This window comes from Canis aureus, chromosome X (genome assembly GCF_053574225.1).
Source record: "Canis aureus isolate CA01 chromosome X, VMU_Caureus_v.1.0, whole genome shotgun sequence".
NCBI classification, from domain to species: Eukaryota; Metazoa; Chordata; class Mammalia; order Carnivora; family Canidae; genus Canis; species Canis aureus.
In genome coordinates, this window is record NC_135649.1 from 6,454,454 (window position 1) to 6,479,724 (window position 25,271).

Here is a 25,271-nt window from a genome sequence, read left to right on the forward strand (position 1 = left end):
CATAAAACTGTCAAAGACAAGGAAAGACTGAGAAACTGTCACAGTCAAGAGAAACCTAAGGAGACATGACAACTAAATATAATCTGGATGGGATCCTAGAACAGAAAAGGAACATTAGGTAAAAACTTAGGAAATCTGAATTAAGTATGGGATTTAATAATAATAATGTATCAACATTGGTTCATTAGTTGTAACAAATGTCTCATGCCCATATCAGATGTTAACAATAGGGACGACAGATGAAGTACACAAGACCTCTTTGTACTACCTTACAACACAATTTTCCTGTAAATTTGAAACTATTCTAAACTTAAAAGTTCATTAAAAACATAGAAAATAAGCTATTATAGCTATGTTTCATACATTCAAAAGTAGCTAGGACAACAATAATCCTCACCTCCGTTTTAGAGGTAAGACAAGAAAGTCTTTGGGAGGTAAACCAAATAGCTCAACATTAGAAAGGCTCATACACAAAGAACTAGGACTTCGAACCCTATTTTCCTGATTCCATAGCCCATGATTTTCCTGCCTCGGTCTGAATTTAAAGGAAGCCAGCTAGTAGAGAAATGCCACTACATTGTAAGTCACGTTTGGTTTGCATGTTTGGCTTATGAAATAGATAGTTCTACTTCTTTTTTAAAAAACTATTTATTTATTCATGAAAGAAACAGAGAGAGGCAGAGACATAGGCAGAGGGAGAATCAGGCTGGGGAGCCTGATGTGGGACTCGATCCCAGGACCCCGGGATCACACCCTGAGTCAAAGGCAGATGCTCAACCACTGAGCCACCCAGGTGTCCCTTATGGTTCTAATTCTGGTTGATTTTTTTCTTTCTGAATCTCATATTCTGCAAAATCTATGACGTAACACTCGAAGAGACTGAACTAAAATAAAAGAGAGCTTTTTTTTGCACAGGATGAAACCTGTCTTCTCCATCTGCCTGGGGCAAGAGGACTGAATGGTGATGTGGGCACAGCTACAAAGTGAGATCTCTTCCAGGATGGCTCAGGATCCTGAGGTAGGACCCAGTGGTCACCCTCTGACACTCAACTGGACCACTCTCCATCCAGAAGGCACATCTGGCTTCCAAAATTTTTTCTTGTTGCATCTTAACCACTCGGTGTGAGCTTTTCAAAAGGGAAGGGGGTTCATGGCCCTCAGATCTCTCTCTACTCCAAGTACAGAATGGTTTCGGTCATCCCACTTTGGTAATGTCTTCTCCCAGAAGACAGGAAGGAATACAAGAGACAACTTGGCCTCTGTCGGGATTGTTTGCCATCATGTGTCTGAGAGAGTTCTTATATCCTCACTCCCTTCTCCCCTCCCAGCCCTCAACTGGGAAGCTTGAGATGGGATGGAGGGAGAAGAGGTGGAGAAAGATGCAAGCAGAGACTTGTCAAGGTGGGCAAACCTCACATAACCGATGCGAGCAGAGACTTGTCAAGGTGGGCAACCCTCACATCACCGCAGTCAGTTTTCTCCTTCCCTCAGAAGACGGCGGAGGACTGGGTACACCTCTCTCACCATCATCTGTGGTCGTGTTTCCTCTGGCACTTACTGCATTATGTCTGCAAGTTGCTTCATTTACACAGGAGCAAACTGAGGTTCAGAGAGGTGAAAGGAGTTGCCCAAAGTCACACAACTAGGAAGAGGGATAGACACTCTAGCATAAGGGCAGAAAGTTGAGGTAAAATTCATACCCCTTGATCCCGATTTCCTCGGTGAAGCAGGAGCAGAGGTGGGAATAGGTGTTGTAACAAGGTTTGGGTGAACGGGACAGCCAGGCCTGCCGAAGGTTCTAGACACAGCCAGGAGTGTCCTCATCATCACCTTCCATAGCTCAGGTGTGTGCACATTTGAGGCAGAGTATGGGGCACCAGAGCAGACACTTCAGACTCGTTTGCCTATTCTCATCTGTTCAAAAGGGATGGGGTCGGGGGTGGGGAAGGAAATAAATTAAACCAGTTGCTCTGCTTAACAAAGCCACCGGTTGCGTATCTTATATTTTGCACTTTTCAGGTGATTTTATTGGCACTTGCATAGACGGCCTGCGGCTGGGTTTCTGGGCCTGTGATTATACAGGCTGCTAAGTCAGTGTTTTCCTTAATTATCCAGGAAATGAAGGAGAAGGAGATTATTTATTTTCTCATCCTGAATGATACAGACATCGCCAGTCCTTGGGAGTTGGCAGTCTGGATCTGTCTAGGTGAGCTGTAGCGCCCATGTCAGCTCCCACGCTGAACCTACCTGGGAACCCCTCCTCCTCCCTCCCCCACTATCCAGTTTGTATCATGAAATATTGTATTAAACACCTTTTTTGGGGGAAAATATGTAACTTCCATGTGCTGAAAAAATGCAGTTGATCTGCTCAAGGGCAGCCACCTACACTTGTTTTAACTGCCGTGGAATCACGATTCATAATTTGGCTTGAAAGGTGATTAAGGCCCCTTGGCTGAGTTTGCATTCCCTCACTCTGTACAATTATGTTGCTGTTTAGTAGGATTTAAATGGAAAAGGGTGTTTATCAAGTGAAGGCAAAAACATGTTATGCTCTAATTTGGCAAAAGAAAATGTGTTTTTTTTTATGTGAAATGTACACAAACTTTATATATCTGTTAACAACAGACAACTTTCAAAGTATGATTTTATGAAAGTTGAAAACATCCATCCATGCAGAAACAATACCTAATCTCAGGAAGGAGGGGCTTTGAAGGGACCAAGTTGTGTCATAGACCCCATGACACATACCCCCTAACTATGGCAGCCCATCCATCAGAGCTGAGTAGATAAGCCTTGTTGTTAGGCCTTGGCCAATGAGCATCTCAGTGACCACCATGATGGTCAAGAGGCTCTTCCCTGAGTTTCTTGGGTGGTGTAAGCCCTGTTGTTCTTTTCAGATCCATTAGTAGTGAGGAGGTTCTTCTAGCATGACTGATACCAAGAAAAACAACATAGATATCTATGTCTTAAATCCAGAACCTGTGAATATGTTACCTCATATGGCTAAAGGGACATGATTTTTAAAAGCAGAGAAAGTTTCTTGGCTATAGTCAGAAGAAGATGTCATGATGGAAGACGAGTCAGAGAGATGTGACATTGTTGACTTTGAAGATGGAGCAATGGACCATAAGTCAAGCAATGCAGATAGCCTCTAGAAGCCTGAAAGAATAAAGAAACTGATTCTCCCCTGGAGCCTCTGGAAAGGAACTCAGCCCTGCTAACACCCTTGATCTTTAGCCCAGTGAGACCCATGTCTGACTTCTAACCTCTGGAACAATAAGGTAATAAATTTGTGTTGTTTGAAGCCACTAAATTATTGTAATTTGCTATAGCAGCAATACAAACCAACATGGGCTCAGAAACTGATCGATAAGTGTGTGGTTAGGAAGGTTATTTTGTCAATTTGAAGACAAATAAGACAGCATTGTCCATGCCTCTTTAACCAGCAGAAATAAATTCTAGAATGAGTAAAGTGGGGTTCAGTCTAGCAACCAGGATTTTGCAGTTGGGACCATGCCTAAGGAGTGCTGCAAATCAACAGGCCCACATCCAGTTGGTTGTTTTGGCACTGGACCATTAGAACCAGCACAACTTTCCAAGGCTCACTGGTGTCTCACCCCTGCAGTTTCTGTGGCAAATCCACTAACGAGAGGAAAATTGAGAGAGAGCAGGAGAGGGAGAGGAAGCAGAAGTTAAGAGTGAGCTGCCAAATGTTTTTGGCTACATTCAGGATATTTGAGCTCAGAACCTCTTCTTTATTTTTTTAAAGATTTTATTTACTTATTCATGAGAGACACAGAAAGAGAGAGGCAGAGACACAGGCAGAGGGAGAAACAGGCCCCATGCCAGAAGCCTGATGCAGGACTCCATCCCAGGATCCCGGGATCATGCCCTGAGCCCAAGGCAGGTGCTCAACCACTGAGCCACCCAGGCGTCCCTCAGAACCTCTTCTGAACATGAATTTTAGAGTTTTAATGGCTTAATCTTAGGGAATAGTCTTATATTTCATTTATGCCTTCAGAATGTCTTCTAATGCTTTAGTTTCAAATTGCTGCCCAAAGTGGTTGATGTATATACATGTGTACAGACACTCATACATCCAAGTACATGCACGCACACATGCTTCTGTGCCAAATCTGGTAAAAGTGATCTTGAGCTTCATTCTGAAAAGAACAGAATATGCATATAGTCACCTAGAGCATGGGCTTAATGGACTCTGTCATTTTCTCCAATTTTGTCCCAATATGGTTTCCTTTTTTTTTTTTTTAAATCACATTGGAAGCTCTTTTGTAAGATGTTTGTATGTGTAGTTGGACTATTCATTCTCTATCCAGAGAGCCATCCTAATCTAATATGTAACAAGAGTCTAAAAGCTAATCAATAATGGAACACAGATCTGCCTATAGAAGTCCCCGCACCTCCTTGGAGAGGAAGCTGCACAAGAGAGCTGGCCTCCAAGGGCACTTCCAACTTTATATTTATTCTATGATGATTCAACTCCATGTGTAATTCTTTGTATTGTCACTTCCAATTATTTTTGGAACAAAAACACCAGGGAAATGAGTTACTCATTTCAAAAAGCACATTCATATTTGATAAATAGCTTACAGATTAGAGGGAAGATGTTTACTGAGACCAGGATTCAAAGCGCTTTCCTGGGGATCAGACTGAAGCACTGGATGAAGGATGACAAATCTGCGTTACCTAGATCATCTGAAGCTCATAATGCAGGGCTGGGGACCTCAGGAGTTCCCCTGAAAACAGCACAAAGACAAGCCTTTCAGTGCGGTTTTGGCCAGATGCAAGTCTCTGGGAGGCCAGCGTCCATCTCCTAACTTCATGTTCAGTAGCTCAGGGAACAGAGTGGGCCGGGACCAAGTCTGCCTTGAGAGGCAACATCCAACTTCCTGTGCCACTGTCCTGTGTAGAAATTATGTAGCTGCTCCAAGCGTCGCGCCCCTCTGTTCCTGAGTCCTTAAGTCTTTTCTCATTTCCATCTCAGTGCCCAGAGGAAGTTTGGGAACCAACAGAATTAGGTTTCTGTGTCCTGAACTCTGGGTCCTGCAAAGTAGAAGTGAAAAGTCTCTTCTTATTCTCTGCTTTCTTTGTTTATTTAGCTATTGGGTTGGCTTAGTCCGTTCAGGCTACTATCACAACAAGCCACACTCTGGGTGGCTTAAGAAACAGTAGAAACTTATTTCTCATGGTCCTGGAGGCTAGAAGTCCAAGATCAGGGGGCCAGGATGGTTGTGTTCTGCTGAGAGCCTGCTTCTGAGGTACAGACAACTGACTTTTTGTTATATCCCTGTATGGTGGAAGAGGAGAGGGATCTCTGTGGAGCCCCTTTTAGAAGAACACTACTCCCATTCATGAGGTTCCACTTGCATGATGAAAGCACCTCCCAGAGGCCCCATCTCCTAATGCCTTCACTCTGGGAGTTAGGATTTCACCATAAGAATTTGGGGAGGACACTGACATGCAGACCATAGCGAGGACCATTTAACATAAATCTGTGCTGAAAAAACATTAACAGGCTTCATTCATTCATTCATTTACTCACCTACCCCACACATACCATCTTCATAGTACATTGTATTCTGGGATGTACACCAGGTGCCAGGGCTTCAGATCCTGTCCATAACTCATTTCAAAAATAATGTTTATTCTGCAACTTACTGCAAGCAGAGGGCATGCTCTTTGGACTGGGAAGGCGACCTCCCAGGAGAATCTCCTGCAGTGGTGTTGTTTGGTCCCTTTGAGGAAGTAAGCAGCTGACAGCCCTGACTCGCGTAAGCATCTACTTCACAGGAGTTGTCTATGAGTATCACTTAAGCAAATACACGTCAAGTGCTTAGAAGTATGTCTGGCGAGTGATACATGCTTTCAGAATGAGAGTGAGGTGTGTAAGATCTGTGAAGACCTGGTTTCTGCTGGGTGCAGCTCAGAGCCCACCAATGTTGGCCAGTGGGTGTGCTGGTTGCCAACATCCTGCTTTCATGGCTGTCAAATAACTGTCCAACTGGTCTGGGGAAGCCCTCATAATCCTTTGAGAAGGGACTAAGCTCTAGCAGCTAAGGAAGGCGTCTCTTCTTTGGTGGTCTGGCTATTTAAGGCTGACTAAGAAATACCTGCACTGTCTGTAGGAGGGAGACCTTGCCTTTCTGGTCTTTCTACTACTGGCTCCAAGCCAAGCAACTTGGCACCTGCCATGGAGGTGATGAAGAGCTACAATGGCTTGAAGGTTCAGCTGATGCAGCAGAGATCTCTGTTCTGAGCCGTGCGGGTGCTTGCTTAGACATCTCCTTTCAGCCACACTAATAGAGGCCTACTAAGTACAGCATGACTCATGGACAGATGAAGGGGAAGAGACAGCAGTGCTCCTGGGCAGTAGTGGGATAGAGCCCCTTGAGTCCCCGGGATCCACCTGTTGTCTGACTGAACCATATCCAAGTGCAGTGATTTCTGAAGACACTTTTCCTCTTCCAGGAAATCTAAGCCACAAAAATACTTCAGGAAGTCCACTGGGCATTCCCTTTTAGGAAGCACCATCTTAAAAAGGCAATAAAAATAGGAATAATGTATTAAGGGTGTACCATGCTAAGAGCTTTATGTTTATTATCCGACACATTCATTCTCACACCTCTGCGAGCCCACTACTGTGATTCTCATATTTTACAAAGAGGGACGTTGAAATACGGGAGAAAATAACACATTCAGATGAAAATGTCTTCCGATATATTGCCAGGAAGCAGAAGGGCTAGAATTTGAATCTAGGGCTTAAGACTCCAGAAACCATACTCTCAAACATTGCACATTACTGTCTTTCCCAACAGGACTGTGCCCTTGCTGAGAACGGGAGCTCCAGCAGAAGATCCATCAAGACTCCACTCCAAAGTGCATGTGGTGACTGTCAGATCGGCCCCTCAGAAGGGCAGAATGAAGCCCTCCTCTGCTGAGTACTGAAGAAACTTCGCCCAGCCCCATTCATCCCAAAGACTGCTTGACTAGACACTGGTAAGGATCAAGGTTTGCTGTAGCCAAGCCCGGGGTAGGGGGGGTGGGAAGTCCCAGTCTTTACTCCATGAGGCTACTCTCTGCCTTTCAAGGGCTTTTTTTGTTTAACATGCAGCACCAATCATGGACTCCTCTTTTCAATTTAAATGGGAAGACAATAGCTTCCATGTTTGAGGCCTTTTACAAGACTCTGATGATCTTTATCTTGTGCAGGATAAATACCATTATGGTTATTGAACACATCGATCATTATGCTGTGGCTATGTCTTCTCAATTAAGCAGTTGGCATGTTTGTTGTTAATAATGTACTAATATGGGGGAAAAGGCTTTTAGAAACAAAAGGGCCAAAGTGGGATTCATTCATGGATTCCAGGTGCATCTGGCTGCCATTTCATGCTATGCTTAGAAATCAAGGTAGCATCAGTGTGAACAAAGATCCATTAGGAATCAGCGGACATCACTTCGAAATTGTGGGTTTGTATTTGGGCAGGATGGTAACACATCCTGGCATAGGACACAACCGCCATAGTGTATATGTAGGCTTTTTAATAATTGTGGTAAGAAACAGATAACATAAAATTCACCATCTTTTACCATGTCAAGGTATACAGTTCAGTACTGTTCAGTATATTCACATCGTTTGCAACCGATCTCCAGAACTCTTTCATCTTGCAAAGCTGAAGCTCTATTCCCGGCGTGGGACAACTGCCTATTTCCCCTCCCTGCAACCCCTGGTATCACCCTTCTTTCTCTCTCCGAGAACGTGACTTCCTCCTGTAAGTGGAAACGTACAATATTGTCCTCTCGTGCCTGGCTTCTTTCACTGAGCCTAATGTCCTCGAGATTCATCCATGTTGTACCATGTGACACAATGTCCCTTTTTTTAAGGCTGAATAACATCACCCTGTACGTACAGACCACATTTTGTTTATCCATTCATTAGCTGGTGCACACTTGGGTTGCTTCGACCTCTGTGTAGTTTAAATAACATTGCTAGTGTGCAAATATCTCTTTGGGATCTTGATTCCATTGTTTTTGGAAATATACCCGGAAATGTAATTGCTAGATCATAGGGTAAATTCTATGTTTAATGTTTTGAGTAACCATACTGTTTTTTTCCCACGATGGCTGTATCATCTTCCCTTCCCGCAACGGGGATTCCAGTTTCTCTACATCCTCACCAACACCTATCTTTTGGCTCTGCAGTAATCTCTTAACATATCTAATGTCTCCTTTACATATCAAATGTGGCCTATCTTTTAGAATTTCACCAACACAACGAGGAACAATATACTCTCTGTATGCACAGCAACAGTGCACCTGGGAGACTTGGTGTGCTCGCTTGGGAGGAAAGGCCTAGTAGTTGCTTGTTTTAAGCTTTAAGCCTCCAGGTCTCTTCCTCTCTGATGCCTTCTATGAACCCTCCAGCAGCAGGCAGTAACCATCCTATCCGTGCCCTATGGCATTATATTGCCGTTATTTTTTTCCACGTCTGAGGACTGATCTTTCTAGCTTGTCTCAGGGCATGTTCAGCCCCGTGCTGTTCCCACTGTGCACAGCACAGTGTCACAATGCAGTGTGTGGTCTCTGGGGTCCGATTGCCTGGGTTTGAATCCTAGCTTTGTTATAATTTGCTCTGTGACTTCAGGCAAGCTACTTCCCCTCTCTGGATCTCAATTTTCTCATCTGTTAAATTAGTATAATAGTATCAATCCCATAACCTTGTTGGGAGAAGTAAGTTGGTTAGCATATGAGAAATTGTTAAGATGCCTCTCTGGGGCATGATAGGTGCTCCCACATGTTAGCTCTTGGCGTGGCTGTGTTACATTGCAATTGGGTTCAAGTTGTCTGGGTAGTCCCTGGTAGCTGTGCTCTGCCTTGGTCTATCCCTAGAAAGGTGGATTCTTAGGGAATTATAACTAGGTAGATGACCTTGAGGAGGGCAAGAGAATGTAAAGTGACCCGACTTCTCTTTAAACTGACTTTTTTTGAGTATACCATCCAGGGAGTGCACATCTCTGAGCTAGTATTCTTGAGTGCTTGCCAGGATTGCTCTTGTAGAGACTGTAGGTAGGCCAGGAGCTAGGATGGGACAGGGCCGAGGCATTCTTTAGAGAATAAAATAAAGCTTTCAAGACAATTATTTAGATTCCTAGATTACATAGTCAATTTTCCAGTTGTTATTCCTGACCCTGTAGTAAAGTCCTATAAAGTTTTATTTAAATGCTCCAGCCATGCTTCTTTTACATTATGAGTGATAAAGGGTAGTGTCCTATGTCCACCCCCCTAGAATGATGGATAACAGGGTAGACCAACTGCCACCCCACCTCCCATCACAACCACCCCCCGACATGCCCACTATCAACCTGCAATATGGCCGGCTGTGAGCAAAGTCAGGAATCAGTGAAGAGGCAGGCCATATGATGAGTGGGGCTCTTGACTTCAGCTTAGGGTATAAAATATAGCTTGGAGGGTCAACTTCCTCACTTGAAGAGCCTCCCTCTAGAAGGACTATTGTCTTAGCTCAGGTTGCTATAACAAAAATAACATAGAACTGGATGGGCTTAAGCAACAGACATTTATTTCTGGAAGCTGGAAGCTAGAAGTCCAAGATCATGGCTGGGTTATGGTGAGAGCCCTCTTCTTGGTTCATAGATGGCCACCATCTTGTATTTTCACAGGAAAAAGAGAGACACCATCACTTTAGTGTCTCTTCTTATAAGGGCACTAATCCCATCATGAGAGTTCCACCCTCATGACCTAATTATCTCCCAAAGGCTTCCCCTCTAAATAGCATTACATGAAGGATTAGGGCTTCAACATATGAATGGAGGGCAAGGATATAAATATTCAGTCCACAGCAGAGATTGCCATCCTTGAAGGCTATAAATTATTTTTTTTAATTTATTTTTTTATTGGTGTTCAATTTACTAACATACAGAATAACCCCCAGTGCCCGTCACCCATTCACTCCCACCCCCCGCCCTCCTCCCCTTCTACCACCCCTAGTTCGTTTCCCAGAGTTAGCAGTCTTTACGTTCTGTCTCCCTTTCTGATATTTCCCACACATTTCTTCTCCCTTCTCTTATATTCCCTTTGACTATTATTTATATTCCCCAAATGAATGAGAACATATAATGTTTGTCCTTCTCCGACTGACTTACTTCACTCAGCATAATACCCTCCAGTTCCATCCACGTTGAAGCAAATGGTGGGTATTTGTCATTTTTAATAGCTGAGTAATATTTTATTTTCTATTAAGGAAGGTAGTAATTTCCTTAACGTGGTCGGAGCTATCAATGCTAGTTTCTGGATCAAACTTTATTTGAAATTATTTAATCCTATGGTGGCAGGACTGGCCTGTAAGGCCCTCTGGCTGACCTGCCCCTCGTTTTCCAGCCAGAGACATCAAGGTTCAGAGAAGAGAAGCCTTGTTACCAGGCCCAAAGGTAGAGACCAGCAGAGCTGGGATGAGGACCCAGGCCCCTCAGACACTGCAGTGAATTTTCCAACCCTTGCTATTGCCTCATGTGAGAGGATGGAATGTGGCATGGAGCATTTCAAAGTCACTTTCCCTCCTGTCTCATCTTGCTTGTCAGAGACAACATTGCCTTAGGACTGAGGCTGGATGAGAAACCACGTCTCAAAATCCCTCAGCAAGCCTGCTGGCATGGCTGTGTCAGGAAATTCTCAGAAAGGAGAGCGGGAAAGACATTTTTGTTCACTGCTTCGTAAATAAGAGAAATGGTGACCATCACTCAGGTCGTACCAGGAAAATTTAGTACCACATTCGTCTTCCAAAGGCCTTTCGTTCTTTAAATCTCCTTAATTTCAGGGTTTTTTTTCCCTCACTGGCCCCTGCCTTCCAGCTCCGTGACTTGAATGGTGTCCACTCTCAGGCCTGGCATCCTTGGGGAGGAGCTGCCCTGTGTCTTCCCAGACAGTGGCGACCTTGTGTAGACCGGCAGAGACCAGGGTGGTGGGGCTTCTGGGACCAGCAGGCCATCGGCAGTGACAGAGATGAAGGCAAGAGTAGTTTACCCTTCACAAATATGGATAATTGCACAGAACGCAAAGCTGTAGAGAGATTAAGAAAGTTCAGCAGGAGTCTTGGGAGCTTTCTCGAACTTTTGAGGATTTATCCAAAATGAACCTTTACCCTTTTGCAGTTCATCCTCAGCTAATAAAAAGAAATCAATTGAAGTTATAATCCTGTCGAGTCCTCCAAGAAGCAAGCCATCAGAGAGGACAAATCTTGAGATGTGTCTGTCCTTGGAAAACTGGGTCGAACTCAAGGAAAACACTCATTCTCCTGAGACGATACCTCTCTGGCAAAGCTGCCTCCCACCCTGCATAAATGCAAACATGCCAACTGCATTGGAGACATTGCATGCCAACTGTCCGTTTGGAGATATTCCTCTCGTTTTAGACACAATGAGAACACCATGTGACTGTGTGCTTCAAAGCATGACATGCAGGCCGGATCTCAAACTCAGGGTCAGCCACAGAGACAAGACACTCATCAGCTCAGGACACACTTCCTTCGGCCAACATTGTACCAGGATGTGTAGAGCCTAGTGCTTTCTCAGAACAGCCCATGGAAGCAAAGCAAGGCGGCCTATCACCTTCTGGCTGTGGCACCTACTTTCTAGGGGCCTCAGGTTTGTATAAAAAGAAGATTCGTGTCCTCCTAATAGCATCACCACTATGAATAAAAGCCAAGTACTGAACATCTTTTGGGTGCTTATTATGAGCTGGGCCCCCTTCTCAATCCGTTTCCCGTGCTGGGTCATTGAATCACCACTGGACTCCTATGAGGAAGGTGATATTAAGTTGAATCATACAAAATTAGAAGATTTGACCATTTCTGATTTATAAAAATGGCATTTTCATATAGTTGAATCCCAGATGGCCCATTTTACAGATGAGAAAACTGAGACATAGAAAAGTTAAGTAACTTGGACCCCAAACACCCAAGTTACAAGGGTAGTAAAGACAGGCCGGCTCCATAATTCATGAGAGCCAGCACAAAATTAGCAAGAGGCCACTTGTTCAAAAGTCAGGGAAAAGTCAGGGAAGGGTTTCTCAAAGTTACAAAAATATGAAACCTTTTTCCTTTCTTCCGCCATCTCTCTCTGGACCTATCTTGGTGATTTTTATTTGCTGTTCAATGTCACATTCACTTGAGCACAGAGATACTTGCCTTCAACCCTCAAAGGTGCCCAGGAGGCCCTATGAGGCCCACCAGCTTCCAGATGGCCACACGGTGCTTTGCTTGAGGGCAGGGAAGTCAAGCCAGGCACTTCTCTTTCCCACCACCCCACCACCACCCCAACCCATAGCATGTAGGAGACCCCTGCCCCCATGCAGAGAGGATCAGGGTGGGTATGAGGCTTACCTCTGTCTAGTTTCTGAATGTGTGGTGATGCTGCCAGCCTGGGGCAGGGTCCTGTCCTGACGCTCCACAGCACACATGTGCCTAAGTCTGCCTATACCTGGGTCCCTGTGGGGACAGAGAGCTGTGGAGTGTGAGGCAAGGTGGTTCTCAGGAGTAGCAGGGTTGGGGAGCAGATAGCCAAGGACCCTCTCGGGGAGGTGAGGGAGGTGGGGAGTAAGGTAAGGCTACCAGCTTTACTGTCCCAGCAGACTTTGCCTACAAAACATAAAGTCAGAGATAACATCGTTTAGAATTTCAGAGTGAACACAGAGCATTAAACCAAGCACAGAGGGGAATCCCTCAGCAGTTTAGCACCTGCCTTCAGCCCGGGACGTGATCCTGGAGTCCCGGGATCAAGTCCTACATTGGGCTCCCTGCATGGAGCCTGCTTCTCCCTCTGCCTGTGTCTCTGCCTCTCTCTCTATGTCTTTCATGAATAAATAAATAAAATATTTACAAAATAAATAAATAAACCAAGCCCACAGCCCATCTGAGCTCAAACCCTGGGCAGACACCCTGGCCTCACACCCATGAGCTGGCCCTGACTGCACAAGTGGGTCCAGGCTGTGTGCCACTCCCACCCCACTGCCGACCTGCCCAAGGCCATCAGGCTATGTTCTAGGCCAAACACCGTCCCCCAATACTTCCTCTCCCCTCTCCACCACAGTGCTCCTACCTGGCAACCCCGGGCTCCTCACATTTCCTCAGACTCTTGTTTGATGTCAAATCTTCTCTCTTCTATCATTCCTATGACAAATTCTCTTCTATCATTCCTATGACAAATAACATACTAGACCTTGGATTTCTAAGTTCCAAAATGTTATTCTTTCTGGGAATGGCCCCCCAGGGACCTCCTGTCAGCAGGCCTCCTCTTGGTTGCCCATTGGAAAGATGGGTGAGACAGACACAAAGGAGATCCTGTGGAGGTTAGCTAGTTAATACAGTTCAAGCACTTTGAAGATACAATGTGCTACATTAATTCTACATTCCATTATTACTAATAAATGCTCAACCTTCGTGCATCGGAATATCCAGAAAGGGACATTTGATTCATGATGAGTCAAGAGTGATTTAAAATGTTGACCCTAGCTCTAAGCATAGCCAGAGTTTTATGTGCATCATATAATGCAATAATTGCTATGGTAACCGCTCATTTATATTAATTAGAGGAGTAAATAGAGTTCCATAATATATATTCCAGACTAATGCCGAGAGCATAAGTAAGATCTCCCCATTGAAAGGTTTAATTGATGCACTTGCCTTGTAGGAAAATTTGCTTTTTTTTTCTTCATAGGTATATTTAGCCCATTTAAAGCAATTTTCTTTTATTCTTCCTCTCCCTTCTGCCTTGCACTGCCTCTGGGATTCCAAGGCAATTAGCCATTTGTGTGGAGGAAAAGAAGGCCTTGATGTGCAGCAATCCTGAGATTTTTTTCTCTCTGTGAGCACTGGAGACATTTTGTGAGTAAATAATAGGAACAGATCCTTCCGAAGCCCTGGCCATTATTGGAGCAAATCTCCTAAGCGTGAAGTGTTCAAAGTTTAAGGTGAAGCCATCAGGTGATTTTAAGCCTATCATTTGAAAGATATTAGGGGAGACCTATTTTTGCTCCATTCATTTGGTTCTTAAATTTGTCAGCAGAAAAATGAGAAACCCTAATAGCAGTAGAATATCAGCTGGACCAATCTCTCAAGAGGATCGCTGAATGGCTGCAATAACAAACAACTCCCAAATCGGAGTGGCGCAATGCAATGAAAGTCTGTTTTTGTTTTGCACCTGCTATGCATCCAGCAAGGGTCAGCAGAGGGGACCGGGACCACTCATGGCAGCCCTTCAGAGTCTTCCAGCCCTTGGAGTTTCCACTTCAGCGTGCAATCTCCTCATTACCTCAATAAAAGGAGGGTGACTCCGCAAACGGCACCCAAAGGTGACAGTGTCACTTGCACTCAGAGCTTGTGGGCAAATCAAGTCCCGCAACTGAGCATAACTTCAAAGAAGGATAGAGAAGTACAATCCCATCACGTGCCCTAGAAGATAGCCAGAAACATTGGGTGAGCAGCACCAATGACTCCCACAGGACGGTGTATGCCATCTGGTACCTGAAACTGATTGGCGGTTGGGGGACTGGGATGAGACAAGTTTATACTATTTCTGTTAACCATGTTCAGCGACCCTACCCCCAATACGCTATGACAAACCCTCAGGACGCTGGGAAGATAAAGGTTGTTTTTGTAATTTAATCCTTTCAATTTTGAAGAGACAGTTTTTTGTATTATTACAAACACATGTATTATTCCCTTAGAAACTTAAGAAAATATACATAAAAGGAAAAATCATCCCTAGTCACATTTCCTAGAGATAACCTTTGTCAGCATTTGGAACAATACCTTTACTGTCTTTCCTTGTCTTGTTTTGCCCTGTTTTTCTTTTCCTAAATCTAAAAATACATTGTCTTGACTGGCTGTCCTCAGTTTTTCCCTCCTCTGGCCTCTCCATAGGCCTCTCAGTCAGAAAATGTTGATTCCTTCATGTTTTCCCCTTGATGGAGGGGGAGGGGAAGCTCAAAGTGAAATATCTATAAGGCAGCAAAACTCTCTCTGGCTGATATGTACCATCGTTTATGGAATAATTTCAGTGAGATTTTATATCAATGGCCTCCAACTCTTTCCTATGACTTCCCAAAGGCCCATTCCAAGAAGGGAATAAGGAAGGGAGAAGCCCTGCCTTGTGCCAGGTGCAAGTCATGTGACCGCCCTAACATAGTGATCTCTTCTTTGGTCATGGTGAAGTCCTCTCTTCAGGACATCTGTTTTAGCTTCCTTTCTCCCCTGATGGGACAGGTTTAATGTCATTTCTCAGATCACTTTTCTTCATGCCACCAAAGGATATCCTAGTAAGGTCTCTTATTTTATGTACAGAAAAACATGTTTTATCTTTTAGTCTTAAATGCCATACCACTTTATCTTGATATAGGATTCTAGATATATTGAATAATATTGTTTACTCCAGAGCTATGGTCTTTTTTTAAAATTACTTTTCATTGACTTTTGAAGAAACACCTCTTTTATTCTACCAGACTTAGCCTGAAATAAAATTCTAGACTGGTGGCTATTTTCCTGTAGCATTTCGGAGATAGTCTCTCATTATCTTTGAGGATCCATTATTGCTGATGAAAAACCTGCCAATCTAATTTTTGTTGCTTTATCAGGTATAGCCAGTGGTAGGCTACATCTAAAATGAATGATGCTTTGTGATCTCTAGCTACTGGTGTGTGTCCCCTCTTGTAGGCCCCTGCCTTTCAGTGTGGGCTGAGCCTAGTGACTTTCTTCTGATGAATAGAATATAACAAAAGTAATAAGATGTTACTTCCAAGACTGAGTTACAGAAAAGATCTGGCTTCCATCTTGGATGGCCTCTGTTCCTCTCCTTCTTTCCTGCTCTGATGAAGTCGGCTGCCAGGTTGTGAGCTTCCCTAAGGAGAGGCATACGTGGCAAGGCTCCGAGGAAGCCCCTCCATCCAGTAGCTAGGAAAGAGCTGGGACCTGGTCCAATAACTAGTGAGAAACTGAACCCCATGAAGCTCACATAAGTGAGTGCAGAGGCAGATCCTCTCTGGGCTTAGCCTTTAGATGACACTGAGGTCCCAACCGATGCCTTGGCTGAAGTTTGTGAGAGATCTTGAGGCAGAGTTAGCCAGCTAAGCCGCACTTACATTCCTGGTCCACTGAAACTGTGAGATAAGACTTGTTGTTTTAAGCCACTAAGCTTGGAGGGTAATTCATATGCAGCAATATACTGCCTTTATGGTAGTGTATAAGATTTTCTTTTTTTCCTCCATATGAGAACATGAGATTTATTATGTGTATAGATACACAGAGCCAAGATTTGGTTTCATTTATCCTGCTTGGCATTTTAAGCACACTCGAAAAATATTTTTTTATTTGAGTATAGTAGACACACAATGTTACATTAGTTTCAGGTGTGCAACATAGTGATTCAACTTCCCTATAAGTTATGCTGTGCTCACCACAAGTGTAGCTACCATCTGTCACCATACAACCCTATTATAATACCATTGTCTCTCTTCCCTATGCTGATCTTAAGCACATTTTAAAAAGCTTATAGACTATTTCACATTTAAAATGATAATTCCTTAATATTATCAAACATTCAGTCATGGGTCAAATTCATTTTCGAATTGTCTATTAACGTTTTATACTTGGTTTGTTCAAATCAAGACCCAAATACATTATGAATTTAAATTCATACTTCCAATTCAAAATCAGGATTGTAGATTTGAAATATCTGAAATATTTTCCCGATATTTCTTTTCTCTTGTGCAGAGAATCCTAATTGCTAATGGCATTAACACACTTCCATATATTCAGAACAACAAAACTGTTTTTTAAGTTACCAATGTAATTACTGAAAATAATTTAAAGATTGTTTTTGCTTGTTTGTTTTGCTTTGTTGTTCTGGGGGTTTGAGTTTGGTTTGTTTGGTTTTGTTGTTGTTTTGTTGGCTTTTTCCTCCCTAAGGTGTATCCTGCTAGGGATGAACAGTCAAATCCCTGCCATGAGGAATAATTCCTTTCTGTATGGTTCTGCCACCAACTCAATGAACAACAGTTCTTTTAATTTGTTTAATATCATTTTCAGTTTGTAGGAATGGCTCTTGTTTACATTTTCATTTAATTCTGCATTATAATTATGCAGAACGTTTATATCATTCCAAAGTTTGATATACAATCCCGATATACTCAAAAAGGTATGGATTTCCCCCCTTTACTGTCATCCTGTGTCCCCTCTTTCCCTATAAGAGGCCCTTTATTTTTTATTTTTTTTTAAGAGGCCCTTTAAAAAATATTATGGCTATCCCTTTTTTTGAGGAGGGTGTAGCAAAGACTGTGTGTGTGTGTGTGTGTGTGTGTGTGTTTGTGTGTATTCATCTCCTTCCCCTTTTTAGATAGATGAGAGCATATAGGGGCACCTACCTGGTTCAGTTGGTGAGGCACATGACTCTTGATCTCTGCGTCATGAGTTCGAGCCCCACATTGGGTGTAGAGCTTACTTAAAGATAAAATGAAAGCATACAAACCTTTTTCTTATCTTGATTTGTTTCATTAGCAGTATATCCATCCTGGAGATTGTAGAAGTCTTTTGATCATTATAAATTTCTACTTACAGAAATGTGCACAGATCCTAAAGGTGTGGTTTGAAGACTTTTCATAAAGTGAATACATCCATGTGAGCATCATCTAGATCACCAAGTACAGCATTTCTAGCCCCCAGAAGCTGTGGTCTCGCATGCTCCTGGTCACTTTCCACACTCCCCTCCTCAAAGGTGACCACCATTTTAGCTTCTTCTACCATCCTAGACTGATTTGCCCACTTTTCACAGTTTATATCCCTGGAATAATATGGTATCTACTGACATGTGTCTGGATGCACCTGTTCAATACCATTTGTGAGACCCATTCATGTTGTTGTATGTGGAGGCAGACCATTCTTATAGCATAATTTATTGGTCTGTCCTGTTGATGGACATTTGGGCTTTTTTTTTCTGTTTAAGGCTTTAAAAATAGTGCTGCTGAGAACATTCTGGTGCATGGCTTTTGGTGCACCATATATACTTTTCTATTAGATTTACCTAAGAATATAATTGTTGGACCATAAAGTATGCATATATTCAGCTTTAGCAGATACTGACAGCTTTCCAGTATAGCTGTGCCAATGTCTACTCCCCCCTACTAGTGTCAGAGAGTTCTGGTTGTTTTGCATGCTCACCAACATATGATACTGTTGTGAATCCTTTTTTTTTAACCAGTTGGGCAAGTGTGGTAATGTGTGTGGTTTTAATTTGAATTTCCCTGATGACTCCCCACACTGAGTACCTCTACTATGCTTGTTGACAATTGTCTTATGAAATGTCTGATTGAGTCATTTCCTGTTTTTCTAGTAATGTCTTTTTCTTCTTGAATTGCAGGAATTCTTTCAAAATGCTGTACACAAGTTGTTTATCACTTATATTTTTCGCAGATATACTTTCTACTTTGTTTCTTGTGTTTCCCAAGTTCTTAATTGTATCTTTGGATGAATAGAAGTTCTTCTAATGTAGTTCATTTTGAAAATTTACCTTTAGGGTTCATGATTTTTTTTTCTTTTGTTTAATACATCTTTGCCTACACTAAGGTCATACATATGTTCCCTTGTGTTATTCTATTATTTTTTAACAAGCTCTACTGTTTTTCTTTTAATATTTCTATCAGGGATCCCTGGGTGGCGCAGCAGTTTGGCGCCTGCCTTTGGCCCAGGGCGCGATCCTGGAGACCCGGGATCGAATCCCACGTTGGGCTCCTGGTGCATGGAGCCTGCTTCTCCCTCTGCCTGTGTCTCTGCCTCTCTGTCTCTCTCTGTGACTATCATAAATAAATAAAAATTAAAAAAAAGAAATAATCTTTAATATTTCTATCAGTAATCCATGTGAAATTGATTTGACGTACTTTGATATTTTTCTTTAGTTCTGGAAAGTTCTCAGCCACTAACTCTTCAAATATTTTCTGCTATTTCTTTACTTCTGTAACTCTTAAGACATGTATGTTGGCATTTCTAAATCTGTCCTTTATGTCTCAATGTTTTTCTTACACTTTTATTCATACACTTTCATGTACTTTTTAGTATCTCTGTCTCTTGTGCTGATTTGTAGAAGAGTTTTCCAGTTTACTAATTTGTTCTTTGACTCCCATCTATTGAGTTTTTGTTTCAGTCTCTCTCTCAATCCCAGTGTCTCTCTGTCTCTGTCTCTCTCTCTCCATCTCTCTCTTTTGCTCTATATGTATATGTACATATGTGTATTCCATATATGTATGTGGAATTTCCAGTATTTCAAGCTTCTAGTTGTTTTCCTTCTACATGTATGTTTTCATAATGTATGGTTCATTTCATTAGTTATTCTTTCCTTTTTCTCTTTGAGGATTATAAACATACTTATGGTTTTGCACTTGCCTTCGTCCAGCCTCCTGAGTCCCCAATCCAGCGTAGGGTTCCCTCCTCCTTTACAGTACTGGGACTGTCACAGATCTGACCATAAGACTATCCACACCTTGGCCCAAGGCCAGGCTGAGCACTCTGGTCTGCTTCCTTCCATGTGCTGAGATATTTCAGGTTCTTTTTTGGTGGAGGAGTCCTATTCCCACCCATCATTTTGAGCAGTAAGCCTTACCTTTTTTTCCATACTGTGTAGTGTATTTCTGTGTTGCATTACCCATCAGATACTGAACTCTCAGACACCTCTTGCTTTCCAAATCAGTACCCTACAGACCTTACTGGACACTTCATCCCTGCTTGCTATGTTGCTTTTCTGTACCATTTTAAGTCCAGAGATGATATTTTGTTTTGGAGTGTGGCTCCATTTTTAGAGACATTTTCTCCCCACATTTCATTTCACAACAGTGTGGGTCTGAAGAATGGGAAGGGAAAGGGAAAGGGTGATGTGACAGGACAGGGCTCAAAGTATGAATCTACAATGCAATCCTGAGCAGACAGTTCCAATTTTGTCTTCGCAAAAGGTGCTTGCATAATTATTTTTTGTATGACAGGGAAGCAGTGTTATCTATCCTTTTTTCTAATCTGTTATATCTTGAACATTTCCACATGCCATTAAATATTATTCTACAACAGCATGCTTCTATTCTATATTGTGGTGACCTACATGTAGATCTCCCCTGCTGTACTGTGAAATTAGAGGCTTAGGGTCAGGCCTTGTTGTCTCTTCCTGTATCCCCAGGGCCTAGCACAGAGCAGGCCTCAGGGAATATGCATTTAATGAATGAGTGAGTCTATGAATAAGTGACCTTTGATCCCTACTATGTGCACATCATTGAGTTAGGCTTACTGTGTGATAGCTTGGAGGGATGTACAAAGATGAGGAGCTGACAATATTCCAGCCCCAAGAGACTCATGATATATTTAGAAGCTGACAACCCAGTTGATGATAAAGATGTTGCTTTTCACACTGCCTCTATCTCTTCGTCTCGCTCATATAACTCCATCACTTAGCTCTTCAGTGTTTCTTGGGCTCTGATAGCTGGGTAACCACAAAATAAGTGATCGCACTTGCTAGAAACTCCCAGGGTTGGAGTCAAGCCAAGACATTTTCTATTGAGATGAGTTCCTGTGTTAAAACAGCTAAGAATGAATTGTCCTTTCTATTGTTTTCTAAGGCATGATGGCTGTGACCAGAAATCCCAGAGTTAATACCTGGGGCCCGCTTGACAGCTACTTTCTGACTAAAACTTTACAGTTCTTAAAAGATTCCCAATTTAATTTAGAATTCTTAATGATTTTCATTGTCTTTTTTCCTATTACAAGACTGCATCCTGCAAATCTGGAAACTGCTCAGCATGTATGCTGTCAACCACTAAAAATGTCAATATGTTTCAAATAAGTACTGTTGCATCTCATAAAAATCTGTTCTTCGTGAAAGTCCCCCATTAAATCAATATCATCCATTATTAGTGTTCTATATGCTATATTTCACGGAAAAATGGAGACTCTAAAGGGCCAGGAAACCATGTAGTCCATCAAAGCTTTGCCTAATAAATTCAGGGAACACAGATCAACCTCAGTACCTTTCTCCATCTATTTCGGCCCCAGAGTTAACCACCATTGTCCTAGATTCCCTGTTTCTAAAATGGCTTCTGGAGATTGGGGGAAATTTTGTGGAGGGCTTAGACTCACTCATCAGAACCTAGAAGAGCAGTCAGTTTTGCAGAGTGCATCTAGAAATGCCAAAATGCTACAGACCTGTCCCTCTTGCTGATCCTTCTTCCCTGAGCTGTGACCTCTAGGCATTTGGTATCCTCACCTACTGCAGTCCCACTGAGTCACAAGCTATGTCAGCCTTAACGAGGTTGCTGGAGACTGGAATGCCAGCAAACACATTTGGAGAGCTTTAATACTGTGCAGCCTCATTCTAATTGTAAGCCAACATAAACTTGGGCCATATAATTTGGATGACACTGGTTCATTAACAAATAAACTGAACCCAATGTCAGGAGCTTAATACAATCAAAGCTGGTTTCTCATTCAGGTAGCAGTGCACTGTGGACATTGCTGGGTGGCAACCTTTCCTCCACATGGGGACTCTGGGGCCTAGTCCTTCCATCTCGTGGCTCTACTACCACCAAGACCTCAGAGAAATCTGCTTCCAGTCAAAAGAAGTGGCAATAAAGGCTGGAAAAGTCACACTTGTTCTTTAACTAGCTTGGTCCAGAAGCAGCACACTTTGGTTCTACTTATTCCATTGGTAGGGATTAGTGTTATAATTTCACCTAGATCTTTTTTTAAAGATTTTATTTATTTATTCATGAGAGACACACACAGAGAGAGAGAGAGAGAGAGAGAGGCAGAGAAATAGGCAGAGGGAGAAGCAGGCTTTCTGCAGGGAGTCCAATGTGGGACTCGATCCCAGGGCCCCAGGATCATGACGGCCTGAGCCAAAGGCAGATGCTCAACCACTGAGCCACCCAGGTGCCCCAACTTCCTAGATTTAAGGAGAGCTTGGAAGTATAGCTTCTCATGGTGCTACTTCACTCAGACATGAACAAACAAGCCATCTGTCCCAGTCCCCATTGCTCAGGAGAAGATTTCCTCATTTGGAATGCCTTCTAAAATTTTCCAAGACCCCCTCTGGTGCTTGGGACCAGCCAGGGCCAGCAATGTCACCCAGGCATGATGTCCCAGGCCTGGACTTGGTCCACCATGGGTCCTGATCACTATAAAAGCCTTCCTTGAAAATTTCTAAGTCCCTTTTCAGTGACGGTGACTAGCCAGACTGGCAGTGCTAATTGAGTAGGGCACCCCGAGACTGGCTAGGAACCCACAGAGTTCCCAGTCCCCATTTCTCTTCTCTGGGTACTCTCCAACTATCTTCCTGTGGTGCCTCACTCCTGATCGTGGGTTCAACCTGATGTCCCAAGATGCTCCAGGAGTCATGTCTAAGGCCTGAGTTACCTGTGTGGGCCTGTACATTGGCCCTTTGGCCATCTGTGTTCTAGCCATGCCCCCTCCCCCGAGACTACAGCACCTGAAGGTGGAGGTTAGTAGCAGGAATCCTTTAGCTGGTGTGTCCCCCTGTCATCAACACCCAGAACACCATCCGTTCTGTGGGTCTGTGCCACTTGTCAAGAAGTCATATCATACAGAGGCAACTGTTGCCTCCTTCCTCCAGGGGCCCTTCTGATAAATGTCCTCTTTTGCTTTCAACCACATGGTGATGTTATGTTCATTTCTTACATGAAAGGGACCACTCTTCATTTTCATGGTTTGCCAGTGGACCCCTCACCCCTCCTTCCTTCTGGTGGCAGTGTATGGAATGCAAGGGTGAAGTCAACATGGAGAGAGCCCACTTAGGAAACGCTGTGGCGACATCCTGGGGAGCTCAAGAGAGGACATGGTGGGAAGATGTGGTGTTCTACATTCATGCTATAAAATGCCTTACAGTCCATTGAATATGACCAGAAAACAACTTGTCATTCACATGTTCCTGCATACTTTGGGGAAGGCTTATGTTTGGGGTCATCATCAACGAAGCACAGTAACAATGTCTGTCAGTTGGTAGCCGCTGCCCACAAGTGGCCCAATGGATAATGGCAGTGTCCCAAGTAATGGTATAGCCAGTATGAAGTTCATGGCGCCAGGGGCCTGCAGAGCCAAGATCTAGGTTCCTCCAATAGCAGCAGGTTTTGAAGAGCCAGGGCATGTAAGCAACACCAATACTTCCCTTTCCTCTCCATGGGGAGATATGAAAATATCTATGCACAGTTCATTGGACAATAAGGAACATGAAAAGGCAGTTTCTGGACCTGAACAGGAAGACATGGCGCCTGAATCCTACATGAACCTTTACACACACTGATGGGGCAAGAAACAAACAGGGAAATCCCTCCTTTCTCCCTGTCATGCTAAATCTTAGGCAACAAGTCCCTATATGTCACATGAGCCCATGAGTTTTGTCATATAGAGTTTCATTAAATTGTTTATATAGACAGGGATCCACTATTGGTCAGGCGCTATGCTGAGCCACCACGAATGAGACAGAAGGGTCACCTACACCAGCAGCTGTGACCCATGCATTCACTATCTGTGCAGCTCAGAACAGAAAGAAACCTCCCTGTGGGTTGTCATCACTCCTGCACACAGTTCTTGCTTTTTTTGTGATCTCTGGGAGCTACCTTTTATTTATTTAAAAATTTTATTTATTCATGAGAGACAGAGAAAGAGAGAGGGGGGTGGGCAGAGACACAGGCAGAGGGAGAAGCAGGCTCCATGTAAGGAACCCAATGTGGGACTCGATCCCGGGACTCCAGGATCACGCCCTGGACTGAAGGTGGCACAAAACCGCTGAGCCATCCGGGCTTCCCTGGGAGCTACCTTTTAAATGGGAAATTTATTTTTCAAACGTGGCTCTCCTGTGTAAGGCTCTCTGTAGAGTGGCTCAGGAGAGCTGTTTGCTGAGCTCCATCCTGGGTCACTGCAACCCACTCATTAGGCATAGCCTTGTCTCCCCAGGGGCCTCCTGGTGCCACCTCTGTGAGTCAGATGTCATTAGGCCAGCATCATTGGCATTTTAAGATGAAAAATGAAATGGCCTTTGCATGAAAAAGAATGGATTTCTTATTCCCCAGCCCCCCCCAACCAAGTTCCCATTTAGCGATTTTTGGACCACTGCAAACACTCCCTGCAGAAAAGGCTCTGTGAATGTAGCCTCTGCCCCCCTGGTGCTGGAAGCCCCACTCTTCCACAAGAGGTGTGGTCCAGCCTTCCATATGCAGAAACGGGTATGGTAGAGAAGTAGCTAGGGAGCAGGGCAACCACCTCTGGCTGGACCTTTCCTAGTGCCCTGTGTCCCACTGCGCTCTGAGCAACTCATCCACTTGTTCATTTATCTAGTCTGCAAATAGCACATGAGACACTGTGATAGGCAAGAGGGGCACAGCAACAAGCAGAATCCTGTCCTGACAAAGTCTGCACACATGACAACTCAGGTCCTACCATTTGGAGTTACTGGGGGGGAGGTGAGTCACCCATTTTAAAGGGAGTAGCATGAAAATGAAACAGAACAGTGATTCTTGAAGTGTGGTCCATGGACCCATAGGAATCCCAAGTCTATGTCTTTTTCACTCTTACACTTGTAGTTAGCAAAAAGGGGGGAAAAGATTGCCAGTTTCACTTAAGAAAGTCTTTGATAAAGTAGAAAAACAAATACTAATTTTATTAAAGCTCAGCCCTGGCACATCTAACTTTTTAACATTCGGTACAACAAAGTGGGAGCTGTGTGTAAAGCATTTATTTTTTAATTTTTAATTTTTTATTTATTTATGATAGTCACACACACACACACAGAGAGAGAGAGGCAGAGACACAGGCAGAGGGAGAAGCAGGCTCCATGCAGCGGGAGCCCGACGTGGGATTCAATCCCGGGTCTCGAAGATCGCGCCCTGGGCCAAAGGCCGGCGCCAAACCGCTGCGCCACCCAGGGATCCCTTTTTTTTTTTTTTTTTAATTTTTGTGTAAAGCATTTATTACATATCGCGGCACCACGGTTGCCTCAAAGGAAATCACTTGTGCAACTGAGTTCTGATCTGAACTGGTTGACTTTCTTTTTGCAAAGAAATTCCATTTTTAATTGAAAGAATGCGGGACAAACTATGGTCATTGCGAGTTGGGCATTTGGTAGGGATTTTCTTGAGAAGGAACAAGGTGAGCCCATCACTTCAAGGAAAACAATTGACAGGTATTTTTCTTTCCTAGCAATAAA

The 25,271-nt window shown here is 43.5% G+C and overlaps 1 long non-coding RNA gene across 1 annotated transcript; it reads left to right on the forward strand.

The window, feature by feature from the left end:
* Positions 1-2,113: 2,113 nt before the first annotated feature.
* Positions 2,114-11,693, forward strand: LOC144308388 (uncharacterized). The gene is made up of 4 exons (XR_013374850.1): positions 2,114-2,206; positions 2,977-3,281; positions 6,834-7,014; positions 11,184-11,693. It is a non-coding gene; the product is annotated as an uncharacterized LOC144308388 (long non-coding RNA).
* The last annotated feature ends 13,578 nt before the right edge of the window (positions 11,694-25,271 follow it).